Genomic DNA, 14,246 nt, shown 5'->3' with positions numbered 1-14,246 from the left:
ATATTTATTCAGTGAATGTCAACTATAGGAAATGAAATCAGAGCAGTGAAGTGACTTTTCCATTCTGTCATGGAAATCTCTTAAGGCCACCTAAGCCACAGAAGTCACCTCTCTTCCTACACTCATGCTACCTGTGAGACCAGTCCCTTGGTACACACACATCCACATAACACACACACACACACACACACACACACACACACACACACACACAAACTGTACCGCAAACTCCCAGAATTGGGACAGTATCTTATTTCTTTATATTTCTGTGCTTCTCAAACTCAGGTTAGCGTATTTATTCAACAAATAAAGGTAGGCATTGCTGGGACCATAACAGTGAACAAAACAGCCTGTGCCCCACCTGAGCTTATAGCTTAGCAGCAAAAGTCAGGGATCAAGGAGCAGCAATTCTGTGCGGACACTGTAACAGTGCCTCTTAGAACAAACTGTCATATGTTGTCAGATGCACGGAGGTATCAAAACTGGGCAAGAACCAGAAAGACATGCCCATTAACCTGAAGATTTAAGGAAAGTTAGCTATTATTTTTCAGCAGCATAGAAGATGCAGCAGTCACATAGCTTTTAAAGTCCAATGAGATTTCTGGCTTAGAGTTGCCCAGCCTCTGCCAGGGTTCACCTGCATCCTCTCTGTTCCTATTACTGAGCAAGTCTGCAAGGCGCAGCTCAGCTGGGGCCGCGCACGCGCCTCTGGCAGTGTCGCTCCACTGGTGAACATTCAATGTGCAACAGGGTTCCCCCTACCCCCCACCCCATACATGCTGAAACGGAACCAGTGCCAAACTAGGCTTCTAGGAGTCCAGGTTGGCAAGGACACCACGCTGTTTAGGGAAATGGAAAAGAGCAGTAAAGCTTGAGCTGCAGGAAGGATTAACTGGGCCCACAACAGCTCTTCCTATAGTATTATTCAAAGGGATGAGCTCTGGTTAGAAAATATTATGTATCCGGCTTTCTTTGCTTCTCTTTCCATGACCTTCATGAGTAATTGTGGCATGGAAGGGAATATCAGAAACAGCACAGTGCCCAGTCTTTAGCCCTGCCTACACACAGAGACCTAGAACCAAAGCCCAATTTGTCCAAAGGACATGAAAATACTAAGAAGAAAGGGCACATTCACCCCTATGTTCATAACTGCATTATTAGCCCAAGAGTATAATCTTCATGGTATACTACTCCACAGTTTAAAAGAGTTTATATTGTTTTCTCCAGGACAAAATGGATGGAACTGGATGCGATTATTCTTTGCAAAATAAGAAATGAGAGACAACTACCAGGCAGTTTCACTATGGAGAACTGGTATACATACACTTGAAAAATAAATAAATAAAAGCAGAGGCCGGGTGGTGGTGCACCGGGTTAAGCGCACATAGCAGGAAGCACAAGGACCTGCACAAGGATCCCCATTAGAGCCCCAGACTCCCCACCTGCCGTGGTGGTTGCTTCACAAGGGGTGAAGCAACCACCACCTTCTCAATTTCTCTCTGTCCTGTGCAAAAAAAAAAAAAAAAAAAAGCAAACAGTCTCTTAAGATATTGTGAGAACTATATACCCCATCACTCAGGGTCCTAGTCAGGGAATCTTGGGATTCCCACACAGACATGATGGGCCTAGACCTCTAACAGATCCCTGTTTCCACTGTCACTGGTCATTTCCATCAGGAACAACATGGTGTATGCTTTTGTGGGCCCCTGTAGGACCTGGCCCCCTATAAGGATCAACAATGGTAGGGGCAGCCCACTCTCCAAATGGAGCTTGGGCCAACATACTCTACCACTTGAGGAAGATGGGTCCTGAAATTAGTGCAGCATAGAATGTTCCTAGCCATGACCACAGAATGTGAGATCAGACCTACAGGGATGAGAGGCTACTTACAAAGGCTCCTGTGATAAATATGGGCCCCAGATCAAATCGATGGGATTTACAGTTAGATATGTATATGTATATGTATATGTATTTCCCATATATAGGAGCTACTCTCTTCCATGATCCAGCTTTCTAGTTTTATTCTCAACTCTGACACCATCTCCCCGAATAATACCTTTGGTCCACCTGCATGTTAACTGTTGTGCTCAGGCAAAAATTAGTAAAGTCATGAGCCCCTTGGAATATACCTAAAATAGACCTACTTTTTCCAAAATGGAGACCCCAAATCTCATCTGCTATATTCTTGCCTTTAGATTCCTGATTATTTAACAATTCGTTCTACGTTATATCTTAATGCTTTTTCAGCCACCAAGTTGCAGATGCTACCATGACGCCAACCTGATTTCCCTGAGCAGATGACCTCACCAATGTATCCTGGAATCCCACCTCTCCAGAGCCCTACCCCACTAGGGAAAGAGACAGACAGACTGGGGGTATAGATCGACCTGTCAACGCCCATGTTCAGCAGAGCAGCAACTACAGAAGCCAGATCTTCCACCTTCTGCACCCCATAATGATCCTGGGTCCATACTCCCAGAAGGATAAGAATAGGGAAGTTTTCAAGGGAGGGCATGGGATATGAAGCTCTGATGGTGGGAATTGTGTGGAATTGTACCCCTCTTATCCTATAGTCTTGTCAATATTTCCATTTTATAAATAAAAAAAGAAATGACAAAAATAAAAAAAAATTTTAAAGAATTAAAAAAGACCAAGGCCGTTTCACATATTAAGTTTAATACAAACACTAATATTTTACAACAGTAAAAAAAAATGTAAATAGATACTGTTAAAGTCCTACCAAAAAGCTTCTTATTTTTATTAGTATTATTTTTAAAGATGTACTTATTCACTGGAGAGAGAGAGACCAAACTAGTGCATCACTCTGGCATATGTAATGCTAGGGACTGAATTTGGGACTTTACATATACAAGTTCTTATGCTTTACCATAAAGTCACACTTCTGGCCACTCAAAAGCTCTTTTTAAAATGGGTAGTACAGCAACATAAATTTCTTGAAAGTATATTTATGTCTAGGAAAACTATAAAACACTGTTTCTGGAGAGGATAGATATCATAGTGGGAGAGGAGAGGGCTTTGATTAGAGAATGGGGACTTGGACTTCAGCTTTATGGGGATGATTTATTCCCAAGTGGGGTAGCTGGAGGATTATTATTCTTATCAGTCTTTCATATTTCACAACAATTTAAAACAGTTGGCATATAAGCCAGGTCTACACTTTTTAAAGTTTTTTTTTATTATCTTTATTTATTGGATAGAGGCAGTCAGAAATTGACAGGTAGGAGGAGATAGAGAGGGAGAGAGAGAGAGAGAGACACCTGCAGCGCTGCTTCACCACTTGTAAAGCTTTCCCCCTGTTCAAACCCATCTTTGAGCATTGTAACATGTGCACTCAACCAGGTGCGCCACCACCTGGCCCCGGTCTACACTTTTTTAAAAATATATTTTTTAATATTTATTTACTTATTCCCTTTTGTTGCCCTTGTTTTATTGTTGTAGTTATTATTGTTGTTATTGATGACATCGTTGTTGGATAGGACAGAGAGAAATGGAGAGAGGAGGGGGAGACAGAGAGGGGGAGAAAAATATAGACACCTGCAGACCTGCTTCAACGCCTGTGAAATGACTCCCCGCAGGTGGGGAGGAGGGCTCGAACCAGATTCCTTACGCTGGTCCTTGCGCTATGCGCCATGTGCGCTTAACCTGCTGCCCGACTGCTCGACTTCCCCGGTCAACACCTTTTTAAGAGTGAGAAATGAACTTTATTTTCAATTCTAAATTTCTTTTTCATCTTCACCATCACTTTGTTGAGGAGAGGTTGACTTATAGGATTGTTGACGTCACCGGGGTAAATTTCCCCGAGACACGTGCCGGTACAGCTCACCCTCCAACAGGCAGTTATCCTCCACCACAGGGCACCAGGTGCCTAGCACCCTCCTGCCCTCGTCCACCCCAGCACCTCAGTCTCCCTCTGACAAATCTACATTTTCTAAAGCTGGTGAAGTGCAATACCATCAACATATCAATATATCCTCCTGCAAAAGAAAAACATCCTATACATTTCATTTCTGCTTAGCCTCAGGCAAACAGATGTAGCAGTCCTATGAGATCTTTTGGATCTAGCTTTTTGAAGACAATTCACAGTCACACCTGTTTCTTGCTTTTAAACAATCTGATGGCTCTGGCCACAATCTGGAAAATGCTTGCAGGAGGTGGGAGGTGAAGGATGAGGAGAAATTTCAGGCAGAAAATATGACAAGGCAACTGGAGAGAGCAAACTGGTAGGGGGAGAAGGAACATTTTTCTTTTTTCTTTTTTAAAATTTTTTTTCACCAGAGCACTGCTCAGCTTTGGCTTATGGTGGTGCAGGGGACTGAACCTGGGATTTTGGAATTTCAGGCACAAAGGACTTTTTCTTTTTATTTATTTATTTTTTATTTTTAAAAGATTTTTATTTATTTATTTATTCCCTTTTGTTGCCCTTGTTGTTTTATTGTTGTTGTTATTGTTGTTGTCATTGTTGGACAGGACAGAGAGAAATGGAGAGAGGAGGGGAAGACAGAGAGGGGAGAGAAAGATAGACACCTGCAGACCTGCTTCACCGCCTGTGAAGCGACTCCCCTGCAGGTGGGGAGCCGGGGGCTCGAACAGGGATCCTTATGCCGGTCCCTGCGCTTTGCGCCACGTGCGCTTAACCCACTGCGCCACCGCCCGACCCCCGACATTTTCCCCTTTCTATTATTATTATCAGGATCTGTTAAACATGGACAAGTAACATTCTATAAGAGCCCCAGTCGGGACTAGAGATAGAGCTCACCAAGTAGGGTGCCTGCATTGCCGTGCATATGACCCAAGCTGGAGCCTTGGCATCAGGGCTTCCTGGCTCTTTGATTCTTGCTTTGCATTCTCTCCTGGTTTATCTATTCTTTGACCCAGCTACATGTTTTTTTCTCTGTCATCTGTTTCCCAGATGGGTAGTGACAAGTGCTTTCCTCGGTTTAGCGACTTGTGCATACTGGGCACTACCCCATCAGAATACCTGGCACCTCTAAACCCTGGGTATGGCTGTCCTGCACACACTTGTGAAGAGCAGCCCAGCTCACTAGACTTAAGACTCCTCTAGCCACTCTGACAAGGCTTTTACTTAGGGCTGATGCCCCAATTTCATCTTTTCTTCTCATGCCAAGGCTTAGCACAGCTGACCTCATGCTATTTCATGAGCTGTTACCATAGTTTGAGAGCTGGCCTTTTCTCTCACATTCCACCAGTGTCTCTAGGGGACTCCAGAAATACTGATGGTAAAGAGGAAGCTTGATGCCAAAAGAGGAGAGCAAAGCATAACAGCAGGGCTGGGGAGACAGCATAATGGTTATGCAAAAAGACTTTCATGCCTCAAGTTCTGAGGTCTAAGGTTCAATCCTGTGGATCATCGTAAACCAGAGCTGAACAGCAGCAGCAGCAGTAATAGAAGAAATATATGTATTTCAGGTACACACACACAAAAAAATAATCCTTGTAACAAATGTTTCCACATAAAAGTAAGCGCTATGGGTTGATTCTGGAAACCTGGGAGGTGGTACAGTGACTAGAATGTTTGACTCCCAAGCACGAGCTCCTGAGTTTGATCCCTGGCATTGCATATGCCAGAAGAATGCTCTAGTGATCTCTCTCTCTCTCTCTCTCTCTCATTTATCTTACTTATTGGTTCCATGGCTGCCAGTTCTTAGCAACATCGCCCCGCCAGATATTCGTCGGGATGCGGCATCATCTAAGTTCATTTCCCACATCTACGCTCGACCGGACCTGCCAATATACGCGGATATCTTCGCCCACCCTGTCCAACGCTTGACATCTCGTCATCCAATCTGGTCCCCTACGCCTACACTGAACTTCTCTGTTGCAGACTCTTGGAAACAGAGTTGGCAGTCAGCTGAGGTAAAGAACAAACACCTCATCACAGACCCCTGCAAACGTCAACCCGGCTTTGACCTAGCACGTTATGATTGGGCCCTCCTCAATCGCTATCGAACAGGCCATGGCCGGTGCGCCGCTATGTTCCATCGCTGGGGAGCCAGAGATGACCCGAACTGCCCCTGCGGCTACAGACAGACTATGATCCACATAGTCAACGACTGCCACCTCTCCAGATTCAAAGGAGGTCTCGAAACTTTACATCAGGCTCAACCTGACGCTGTTGACTGGCTACGGAAGAAGGGCAAACGCTAGAAGAAGAAGAATTGGATAAAGATGGAAAGAAATTGAGAGGGGAGGGGAAACAGAACAGAGAGGTACTTGCGGCACTGTTTTTGGCTGGAGGAGCTTCCCCCTTGTAGGAGGGAACCAGGGGCTTGAACCCAGGTCCTTGAGCACTGTAACATGTGAACCCAATGGGGCGGTTAATTCTGTTTTGTTGCTCTGGGTAACAGGAAGTCTCTTCTGCATATGCCTGCTACGAACCCCTCTGGGCCACTTAACAGTCTACAGGGAAAATATCTGCTTGTGTATGATTTACATTGCAAGGGAATGAGAAGAACCTTTGTGATTTCTGTCAACAAGTTGAATTATTTTTTTATTATTATTATTATTTACTTACTGACTAGTGACAGCTAGAAATTGAGAGGGAAAGGGGTGATAGAGAGGGAGAGAGACAGAGAGACACCTGCAGGCCTGCTTCACCACTTGCAAAAAGCTTTCCCCTTGCAGGTGGGGGCCGGGGACTTGAACCTGGGTCCTTGTGCATTGTAACATGTGCATGCTAAACCAGGTGCACCACTACCCGGCCCCGTTAAATTATTTATTTCCCCAACATTTTTCTAAACTATAATAAGAAACCCCACCTGAACTTCCTTCTACACTGACACAGATCCAGGAGCACAGAGGAAAGGGCCAGCACTTACTTTCAGGATGGCTCTGAGGGAGGGCTAGGCTTCCCAAGTTAGGGGACAGGCTGTCTTTTCTTAAGCATAAATGGTGGACATCAGTAAGATGAACCAAAAAAAGAAAAGAAAAGAAAGGAAAAGAAAAGAAAAGAAAAAGAAACTTGAGCCTTGAGCCTGTGCAGACCACTAGTAGAATTTAAATCTGGGGAAGTTGAAGCTATACACAAATGCGGCTCCCTGTCACTAAGCACACAGGCTTGGCAATATTTGCCCTTTCATTTACATAACTATCTCTCCCAATTAATTTTGCTTAAAGCACTCAGATGTATAGAAAATAGCACTATAAATACCTGTGCCATTCTCTCTCATTTACTGCCACCACTCTGCTCTATCAATACATCCCAGAGTTTAACTCCCCACCCTCATATATATCTCCTCTGAACCAGCTTTTTGCCATGACCCTTTTTTCCATTTTCTTTCTTTCCTTTTTTCCTTGATAGAGCCAGAAAAGGCAAAAGGGGGGGGGGGGGCAAGTGGTGGTGCACCAGGTTAATCGCATACAGTACTAAGTGCAAGGACCCAGGTTTAAGCCCTGCTCCCCACCTGCAGGAGGGGAAGCTTCACAAGTGGTGAAGCAGGTCTATAGGTGTCTTTCTCTTTCCTTCTCTATTTCCCTCTCCTGTCTCAATTTCTCTTTGTCTTATCCAATTAAAATGAAAAAAAAAATAGCCGCCAGGAGCAGTGCTAGCGCTGAGCCCCAGTGGCAACCCTGGAGGGGGGGAGAAAAGATGAGAGAGAGAGAGAGAGAGAAAGAAAGAGGGAGAGGGAGAGGAAGAGGGAGAGGGAGAGGGAGAGGGAGAGGGAGAGGGAGAGGGAGAGGGAGAGGGAGAGAGAGAGAGAGAGAGAGAACACAGTACCAAAGATTCCTGCAATACAGTGGGGGCTGGGGATTGGGTTCAAATCTGGGTATGGAACATGAAAAAGCAGTGTATTATCCAAATGAGCTATTATGTCAGCCCCACGATCCTTCACTTTTTTTAATATTTATTTTTTATGATATATGTATTCATTAATAAGAGAGAAAAAAACAGCATCACTCTGGCACACAGGATACCAGTGACTGAACTCTGTACCCCATGTTTGAAAATCCAACATGTCATCCACTGCATCACTTCCAAGGTCTAGTTCTTTTTTATTTTTATTTATTTTATTTTGTTGGGAGGTTAATGGTTTACAGTACAGTTGTTGGCACGTGGGTACAATTTCTATTTGGTATTTCTTACCAAAATAGATGTCTGCAAAACACTTTCACCCCCCCACCAAGGTCCATCATTTTTGTACCAGGATCTGAAAGCCCCCTTCCCCACACCTGGCCCTTCACTTCTTTTCTTTTCTTTTATTTATTTACTGGATAGTGACAGAGAGAAATTGAGAGCAGAGGGCAGGACAGAGAGGGGGACAGAGACAGAAAGACACCTGCAGCCCTGCTTCACCAGTCGTGAAGCTTTCCCCCTGCAGGTGGGGTCCGGGGGCTTGAACCGGGTCCTTGCACATGGTAATGTGTGCGCTTAACCAGGTGTGCCACCGCCTGGCCCACTTTTTACTTCTAATACTTACAGCTTAAAAGACTAAGGACAGTGCCCTACAAAGCCGAAGAATCATTACTGTATCTGAAGGAGTTAACAGTAATTCTACAATGTTGGCAGACAGACCTTATTCAAATTCCCCCAATTATCTCCAAATCATTTAAAAAAATTTTTTAAATATTTATTTATTCCCTTTTGTTGCCCTTGTTATAGTTATTGTTGTTATTGGTGGTGTTGTTGTTGGATAGGACAGAGAGAAATGGAGCGAGGAAGTGAAGACGGGGGCGGGGAGGGGGAGAAAGACAGACACCTGCAGATCTGCTTCACTGCCTGTGAAGCAACTCCCCTGCAGGTGGGGAGCCAGGGGCTCGAACCAGGATCCTTACTCTGGTCCTTGCACTTTGCATCACGTGCGCTTAACCCGCTGCACTACCACCCAACTCCCCAAATCATCTTTTTTTTAAAGCTTTCTTCTCTTACTATTTTATTTTTTAATGAAAGGGATAGAGAGAGAGGGAGAGATGCTCAGCTCTGGCTTATGGTGGTGCAGGGGACAGAACCTAGAACCTCAGAGTCTCAGGCATAAAAAGCTTTTGCATAATCATTATATAACCTGCCCACTCCCGAATCATTTCTTATAGATTTTTTTCCCCTCATCCACAATCCAGTCAAGGTACACACATCTAAGTTGGTTGTTACATCCCATAAATATTTTAAACTATAACCACCCCCCACCCCATCCTGGGTAGGAACACCTCTAAGGGTGAACCAGGGCCTTATTTTGAATCCCAATAGACTAATAGTAGGTGCAGTCACTCTTGCTGGCTAGGTTAAGGCAATCCCTTCCTCATCCCTCGACTGTAAGGACACGTTTCCCCTAAATCATCACATCTTTTTCGAGTTCCCTGAAATGTCGTCAAAGTCTTGTTCACCAATGACCTTTCATTGCAGTGCGTATTGACCTTTCATTCCAGCGCTCTGCACCAGGGGTGGTGAGCTCCTGCCTGATTTGATTTCCGGTTTTGCATTTCTAGTTTCCTCATGCCTTCTGTTCTGGGTGTGTGTGTGTGTGTGTGTGTGTGTGTGTGTGTGTGTGTGTAAAATGTATTTGATTAAATTAAAGAAAGGCAGAGCTCAACAAATTGTTTGGCTTCATATGTTAACTCTCTTTTCAATCACCAGGTTCCAGATGCCACCAGGATGCTGGCCAGGCTTCCTTGGATTGAAGACCCCACCAATGTGTCCTGGAGCTCAGCTTCCCCAGAGGCACACCTTACTAGGGAAAGAGAGAGGCAGACTGGGAGTATGGACCGACCAGTCAACGCCCATGTTCAGCGGGGAAGCAATTACAGAAGCCAGACCTTCTACCTTCTGCAACCCTCAACGACCCTGGGTCCATGCTCCCAGAGGGCTAGAGAATGGGAAAGCTATCATGGGAGGGGGTGGGTTATGGGGATTGGGTGGTGGGAATTGTGTGGAGTTGTACCCCTCCTACCTTATGTTTTTGTTCATTAATCCTTTCTTAATAAAAAATTAAAAAAAAAAAAAAAGAAAGGCAGAAAAGATAACTACTCCAGTGTCAGAGTCTGGACTGGGCTCAGCTCAACGAAAGAGAAACACTGTAGGAGGATTAGAACATTAAGTTAGAGAGAGACAGGCTGGGAGTATGGATCGACCTGCCAATGCTCATGCTCAGTGGAGAAGCAATTACAAAAGCTAGAACTTCCACCTTCTGCACCCCACAATGATCCTGGGTCCATATTCCCAGAGGGATAAAGAATAGGGAAGTTATCAAGAGAGGGGATTAGATATGGAGCTCTGGGGGGGTGGGCACTGCGTGGAAATGTACCATCTTATCTAGTCTTGTCAATATTTCCATTTTATAGATAAAATTTAAAAAAAAAAAAGAACATTTAGTTAAGGGGATAGCATACCCTGCAGGGGAAAAGGAAGGGCTGGCAGGAACCAGGTAGGTTTATTGTTCAAACAATGATCCAGCAGGACCACCCACTGTTTCTTTAGCTTAGATGTTCACTGGTTAATTCCTGCTAGGATTTCTGCCTCACTTCCACCCATGCCAGGGGAGTCATTCCCTCCGCCAGTTCCCATCACTTCACCTTCAGCACATCCAGAGCAAACAACAAAAGACTGCAACCTGCTGGTACCGGCTAATCCACAGCAACTAACAAAAATGAAAACAGTTGCAATGCACATCAATGGAAAAGAGTGGATCGAGAAAATCACCTTCAAGTTTTAGAAAATTCACATTGACTTCTAGAAAAATCTGTCATTCTCACGAGGGGACAGCCACCTCCTCCATCATAATCAGGCTTTCCGTAAAAGTGCCTACCAGCAGCAGCACCCTGGTCTCTGTAGTTCTCTGATAACACAACCTTGGACGAGCAGAGGTGTAGAAACCATTTAGCCCAGACACCCCCTTTTTATATACGGAAAGGAGCTCAGAGTGGTGAAGGTCTCCTCAACTCTGCCTAATGGTAGAGCTGAGACAAAGCTTGATTTTAAAAACACCTCCTCTGAGGTTCTTCCCAAATGTCTGAGGATTCATTAATGATATTTAACGGACAAGATGAAGCCACAGCCTTGCGACCTTCTTTTCGGCTAATTTGCATTTTGACAGCAAGGAATACTTTCGTTGAAAAAAAAATCTCACCAAGGAGTCTTTTAATATGATTAATATTTTAAAATACTTTTGAAGGGGAAAATTTTCAAGACTCGGAAGAGCACATGCTAGCATTACTTTAACCTGAAGAAAATAAAGAAATAAATGCTAAGGGCGCGGAGGACCTGCAGCAGGCCGCTTTCTCGGAGGCTGCACCGCCCTGCGGGTGACAGACAGCTCCGGGGACCTGCGGGGAAGGCGCCATCCTGCGTCCATCCTTCCCTGTGGCGCGCCCCAGCCACGCAGCGAGCGCAGCAAGGCTCAGGGAGCTTGACCAAGAACCCCCAGCCCCCGCTGGAGAGGAGAAAGTGGGGGAACAAAGCCCAGCGTGGAAAAACCCAGCCCCGCAGCTCAGGGAGGACGCGGGACCGCGCCCTGGCTGCCGGGGCCCTGCGGGCTGCAGCGCTGCGGAGCCGCAGTGCGGGGTGTGGATGCACGTCTTCCCCTCCAGCCGCGCAGCGCTCCCCGCCGCCGCCGAGCATCCTCCGCGGGCAGGGAGGGCGCGGCCGCCCCCGCTCAGGAGCCCGGGATGCAGAGAGCCCCTCGCCCGCACCGGGCCCCGCTTTCTCACCGGTGTGTGCGCCCATCCCGGAGCCGGCGGTCGCGCGATCGGTCCGTCAGCCCCGAAGGAGCGCAGCCAGGCGGGCAGGGCGGCAGGGCTGGCAGGGCGGCGGCGTGGCCCGGGCTAGCGCAGCGATCAACTGGAGGCTCAGGGCCCGCAAAGGCGCTGGGCGCGCGGCGCAGCGGAGCAGGCTGGGAAGCGTAGTTCCCGGGGCCGCCAGCGCGCAGGGAGGTCCGGGGCCTCGGCCGCCGCCCACCCCTGCAGGGATCGCCTCCCGCAAGGTGCGCCCCGACATCTGCGGGCCGGGAGGAGCTCGGGCCGCGGGAAACAGCCGCGCAGGCCCCGGGAGGGGTCCGGCGCTGCAGAAGGGGAAGACAGCATCCTTACCTGGGGGCTGTCTCGGACCCTCGTCCTCTCTGCTTTCCGGCGCGCGAGAAGGAAGGCGAGCCTCGCTAGGTGGGACTCTGCTAGCGGGGCTAAGGTTTTGGGGTGTGGGGGCTCGAGAGACCGCGCGCGTACAGTGGCAGCTGCAGGTGTGAGAGCGGACAGCGCAGCCTCCCCATCCCCAGCGGTGACACTGGCTGAAGCCTGAAAACAGGAGGTACGGGTGTGGAAGCACCGCGCCCGGCAGGCACTCGGCACATGCTCAGTACAGGGCTACTAGGACAGGGCGTTCTGGGCACACTCCCTGCCCGGAACTCCCTCCATTCCAGCACTTGGGGGAAGAGGGCGGTGGAGGGCGGTGGCGCCCCTGGTTGAGTGCACATATTACCATGCTCAAGGGTCCCGGGTTCAAACCCCCACTCCTCACCTGCAGGGGCGAAGCTCCAGGAGTGGTGAAGCATGTCTTCAGATGGCTCTGTCTCACCCTGTCTCTTCTTCCTCCTCTACAGGTTACAGTGCACAAGGACTAGGTTCGAGGCCATGGTCCCTACCTGCAGGGGGAAAGCTTTGCTAGCGGCGAAGCAGCATGGCAGGTCTCTCTCTGTCTCTTTATCTCCCCCTTCCCTCTCAATTTCTGGTTGTCTCTATCCAATAAATAAATAAATAAATAACGATGACAAACAACAACAACAACAACAAAAACTCACCAGGTTTGCTCTTGGCAGTCATGAAAGAGAAAAGCTGGATCTCGCGTGGGCTGGGCAAATATCTTTTTTTATTATTTATTTAATTTTATTATTATTTTTTTCCCGTTTTTCTTTTTCTTCTTTTTTTAAATAATTTATTTCTTTATTGGGGAATTAATGTTTTACATTCAACAGTAAATACAATAGTTTGTACATGCATAACATTCCCCAGATTCCCATTTAACAATACAACCCCCACTATGTCATTCATCATCTTTCATGGACCTGTATTCTCCCCACCGACCCACCCACCCCAGAGTCTTTTACTTTGGCGCAATACGCCAATTCCATTTCAGGTTCGACTTGTGTTTTCTTTTCTAATCTTGTTTTTCAACTTCAGCCTGAGAGTGAGATCATCCCATATTCATCCTTCAGTTTCTGACTTATTTCACTCAACATGATTTTTTCAAGGTCCATCCAAGATCGGCTGAAAACGGTGAAGTCACCATTTTTTACAGCTGAGTAGTATTCCATTGTGTATATAGACCACAACTTGCTCAACCACTCATCTGTTGTTGAACACCTGGGTTGCTTCCAGGTTTTGGCTATTACAAATTGTGCTGCCAAGAACATATGTGTACACAGATCTTTTTGGATGGATGTGTTGGGTTCCTTAGGATATATCCCCAGGAGAGGAATTGCAGGGTCATAGGGTAGGTCCATTTCTAGCCTTCTGAGAGTTCTCCAGACTGTTCTCCACAGAGGTTGGACCAATTGACATTCCCACCAGCAGTGTAGGAGGGTTCCTTTGATCCCACACCCTCTCCAGCATTTGCTGCTGTTACCTTTTCTGATGTATGACATTCTCACAGGAGTGAAGTGATATCTCATTGTTGTCTTGATTTGCATTTCTCTGACAATCAGAGACTTGGAGCATTTTTTCATGTGTTTCTCAGCCTTTTGGATCTCTTCTGTGGTGAATATTCTGTCCAAGTCCTCCCCCCATTTTTGGATGGGGTTATTTGTTGTCTTGTTGTTGAGTCTGGCAAGCTCTTTATATATGTTGGTTATTAAACTCTTATCTGATGTATGGCATGTAAAGATCTTTTCCCATTCTGTGAGGGGTCTCTTGGTTTGGGTAGTGGTTTCTTTTGCTGTGAAGAAGCTTTTTAATTTGATGTAGTCCCATAGGTTTATACTTGCCTTAGTCTTCCTTGTAATTGGATTCGTTTCATTGAAAATGTCTTTAAAATTTATGTGGAAAAAAGTTCTGCCAATATTTTCCTCTAAGTATCTGATAGTTTCTGGTCTAACATCCAAGTCCTTGATCCACTTGGAATTTACTTTTGTACTTGATGAAATACAGTGATTCAGTTTCATTCTTCTGCATGTTTCAACCCATTGTTTCCAACACCATTTGTTGAAGAGACTCTGCTTTCCCCATGTAATAGTCTGGGCCCCTTTGTCAAAGATTAGATGTCCATACGTGTGGGGCCTCATTTCTGGGCT

The 14,246-nt window shown here is 46.3% G+C and overlaps 1 protein-coding gene across 6 annotated transcripts in view; it reads right to left on the bottom strand.

Annotated features, from left to right (window-relative positions):
• TMOD2 (tropomodulin 2) overlaps positions 1 to 12,189 on the bottom strand; it is a 61,615-nt gene extending 49,426 nt beyond the window's left edge. Inside the window, exon 1 of one of the 6 annotated variants that reach the window (XM_060174680.1) lies at positions 12,055 to 12,189. The gene's annotated coding sequence lies outside the window, so the exon portion shown is untranslated. Of the gene's footprint in view, positions 1 to 11,676; positions 11,804 to 12,054 lie in introns of those variants that run through there. The other 5 variants (XM_060174684.1, XM_060174681.1, XM_016192021.2 and 2 more) reach the window with 5 other exon arrangements.
• Between the last annotated feature and the right edge of the window lie 2,057 nt (positions 12,190 to 14,246).

Source organism: Erinaceus europaeus, chromosome 16 (genome assembly GCF_950295315.1).
Source record: "Erinaceus europaeus chromosome 16, mEriEur2.1, whole genome shotgun sequence".
In the NCBI taxonomy this organism is placed as follows: Eukaryota; Metazoa; Chordata; class Mammalia; order Eulipotyphla; family Erinaceidae; genus Erinaceus; species Erinaceus europaeus.
This window is presented reverse-complemented; position numbering and strand designations above follow the sequence as displayed.